This window comes from Varanus komodoensis, unplaced genomic scaffold, assembly GCF_004798865.1.
Source record: "Varanus komodoensis strain SLA01 unplaced genomic scaffold, ASM479886v1 scaffold4, whole genome shotgun sequence".
NCBI lineage: Eukaryota > Metazoa > Chordata > Lepidosauria > Squamata > Varanidae > Varanus > Varanus komodoensis.
This window is the reverse complement of record NW_025335941.1, coordinates 9,216,144-9,220,098: the sequence shown is the minus strand read 5'-3', so window position 1 is coordinate 9,220,098 and position 3,955 is coordinate 9,216,144.

Genomic DNA, 3,955 nt, shown 5'->3' with positions numbered 1-3,955 from the left:
CTGGCAATGCCCAATAACTGCTTGCTTAGGGGAGGAGGTAATAATGTAGATAAATTGTGTGATGGAAAGTTATTTAATATTCAGTGAAGCACATGTCTCTCTGAATCACGTAGCCATCTACTGGAATTTAACACAAAGTCAATGCTAATGCCTATTTGGCAGCTAAGCAATGAAGGCTACAACACTGGAAGGAGAAGCAGCAACCTGCAGTAATATAATGTGTGGAGAACTTAATGAATTCTATATATTCGAATAGGTGGTCTTTAGATGAAATGTTCAGATGTATAAATATATGGATATTGTGCTACTTTGTCAAAGTTTATGTATAATTATATTTAATAAGAGTAGCATGCTCTGTTACATGCTACTACATAGGGATATATAACATATAAGTGTCTCATGGTATGAATTTCATTAAATCTCATGTAAGAAAACTGTAATATTTTGGCTTTGGCACTATAGAAATTAAACAAGTAAATTTTATTTTTCCTCTATGTTGTTTAGGTTTTGTTCTGGAACACACAATAAATATTAAGAAGCAATGACTCAAACCCCTGAAGAATTAGCAGTGATCTGGCCATCTCTGTTTGTCATGTCAGAACATTCAAATGCTCTCCTGCTGTCCTGCCCTTCCCCTCCCCTCCCCACAACCCCCCTCTATTGGCTTCAACCTGTCAGGTACCATCTCAGAGCTTTCTCAAATTCAGTGTTATGCACATTGTTTATTACCCACTAGAAAGCATTCGTATTCCTTATCTAGCACATGTTTTGCAAAAGGCCTAAGAGGTCCTGATCTTAAATCAGATTCTTAAATTTCTGATACAGATGATTTGCCTTACCTAGACCTTGTGTTGAGAGAGCATTTTAAGAATTTAATTGTCTGCTTATGAGCCAGTTCCAATTTAACATGTATATCCACAGACTGAATGTTAGAAAGCTGCCCACATGAGGGAAGCAGACATGAAACGTGTAATTAGAATAATTTATCCAGGTAATTTTGCTGAAAAACAATTGCATGAAAGGAAGCAGGATAAAAAAATAGGATCAAGTTTATGAAATAATACTTGAGGAAACTGGACCAATTCCAGTGGAAATTTTTGATCTGAGTGCATCCAGTTGAATTTTCAAAAGAGATGAATAACATATCATGTGAATATCAATAATTGGCAATTAATTATTAATTGTTGAGAGCCAGTACGGTGTCGTGGTTAAGAACATGTGACTGAGACTCGAGAAATATGGATTCTGGTCCCTGCTGGGCCAAAGTCACTGGGTGACTTTGAGCCAGTCCCAGACTCATAGTCCAACCTACCTCGCAGGATTGTTGTTGTGAGGATAAGATTGGGAGGAATAGAATTATGTAAGCCACCTTGAGTTCCTTGGAAGGAAAAAGGAAATGATATAAATATAATCATTTTCGCTCAGGTGGGAGTGGCTAGAGCAAAGACAGCAAGGTATTCAATTTCAAATCTGAAACAAAGCTTTGTGAAAAGTAGTAAATCCACCATACTGTAGCTATACTACAGTGCCACCTTGTGGTTGCTTAACAGAATACAGAGAAAAGCAGAGAAATACAAACCCTGCGGGGGCGGGGGGCATGTAAAAATACATTTTTCCTCCTTCAAGGAAAACAGAAGATGTCCCAGTAAAGCAGTGAATAAATCCCTCATGTGGAGAAGCCCCATATACAGTTAAATTAGTCTGGATCCAATGTCACATGTTTGTTTTAGCCTCTGATAGAATGTGCCAATCCTTATGCACATAATTCTACATAGCAAAGAAATTTAACCATGTCATAAACTTCATGAGAATGGGAAGAATAACTGATGTCTGTGTATGAATCAACTGGACCTCACTGAAGTGATTTTTGATATTACTACTTCCAATCTGGCCATCACCCAGCTTTTGTACTTAGATGAACAATTAAGATTTTTATTTTTGTTTATTTTGGTCAGGGTTGAGGGGGCAACCTTACTTGAACTCTTAAAGTATTAAAAATATTCCTCTGCAAAGGCCATACAACTCAGAAATACATACTAATAGCACAAGCAGGACACCCACTCTTTTCAAACATGCTAGTAAAATGACAAAGACTCTAAAGCTACAGATTTATTAGACTAAATGAGTAAGGAGAAAACATCAAAGCTATAAACTAGCTACATGTAACTCAGCTACGGATTAAAACATTGTGTGTTGCTTCACAGTCCTGAGCTGCCTGGTGATCACAAAGCATAGTATGTTTTATAGCACAATCTTGCAGTCTATTATTAGAGTGAGACAAAATTGCAAAAGAAAAGTCAGGCAATTAACCTAATTAATTGCTATCTGTTGTTGGAGTAGGCGTCCTAGTAACAGTAAGGCATAAAACAAACAAAAAAAAGCTCTAGATTAGATCCTCTGGCCCAGCATCCTGTTTACAGGTTCCAGCAGGGATCAAGGATGCCCTCAAGTGGGACATGGAGGTAGCAGGTTTCTCCATTCTGCACTAGAGCAAGGAGCATTCAGAGTTGTAACAGCTTCTTGGAAATGTAAACATAAATTGGGTACTTTTTATCATATGTGGTGGACTTGCGATAATGTGAAAAAGTATTGGATTAAAATACATAAATGGCTCGAGGAAATGTTACAAAAATCCTTAGCTTTTAAACCTGAAGTTTTTTTATTAGGCATTATACCAGAGGACATTAGTAAACAAGAAATGATTTTACATGTAATCACTGCGGCGAGGATTGCATTTGCTCAACACTGGAAAAGTGAAGAACTACCCACGGATGAACTGATTCTAAAAAAGATCCTGGACTGTGCAGAAATGGATAGATTGACTTTATCATTAAAGGAGAAGGAAGATACTGACTTCTTTCAAACTTGGGACTCTTTTTATTATTGGCTAGAGAAATGGGACTTCACATAGATTTAAATATGTTTTTTAAGTTATCATAAATGGAAAAAGAAGGTTGTGGGGGCTGACCCAGCGGGCACGATGTTTTTGATGATGGATGTAGTTTGTAGTTTTCTTTTTGTTTTGTTAGGATTATAATTTTTCAAATAAAACTTATTTTAAAAAAAGAAAAAAAAAGAGTTGTAACAGCTCCTCACATGGAGGTTCCTTTAAGTTGTTAGGAACATGAAGGCTCCATTTAGGTCAAGGAGCTGTTGATGGACGCATCCTTTGATGATTTGTTTACTGTAGTTTGAAAGCAATACAAGCCAGTGGCTATCATCATATCTTTAGACAGCAAGTTAAGATTTGTAAATAAGCATTTTCTTTCCTCTTTCCTCTCCAATACCAGTCCCTTCTCCATCATCATTCAGTTAATGTTAGGCTTCATGTTAGCTCAAGAAGTGTTAACCTTTAATAATCTTTTACTATTTTTCTATCTATCCAAACTGTTTTAAGAACTGTACTGTATACCTAAACACATACATATGGATTCTCTCTTCAGTACCTGTAGTTGCTTTATTATTACTGTACTATTGTCATTATTAACTTGCTGTGTTGTGTTTAAGATGTTTTAGTTTAGCATACATGGAAGTGTTTCATAAGTGTTTTATATACTTTTTATATATGTAATCCAGCTTACATACAAATTTGACTTAAGGACATTTTCAGGAACTGAACTCGTCTATAATCTGGGGATTACCAGTGTGTCTGTACAGTATGTTCCAAGCACAGCAGTTTTTCTGGCTCAATATATGTATTTTGAATGCAACACCTACACAGCTTTGGATACAGTTATCAAATGGTTTTTTTCTCATAAAACTATTCCTCTTACTTTAATCTAGTGAAATATTTGATTCTAAGCATGTAATTAAGCAGATGCCAAATTTGGATAATTCTAGTGTATGACAAATATTTATTATATTTATTTATAACAGTGACTGGTTTCAACATGAGGGTAGTCACTGAAACATGGGTTGCCTGAACCCAGCCAGGATAACAGACCTTTGTGAACAA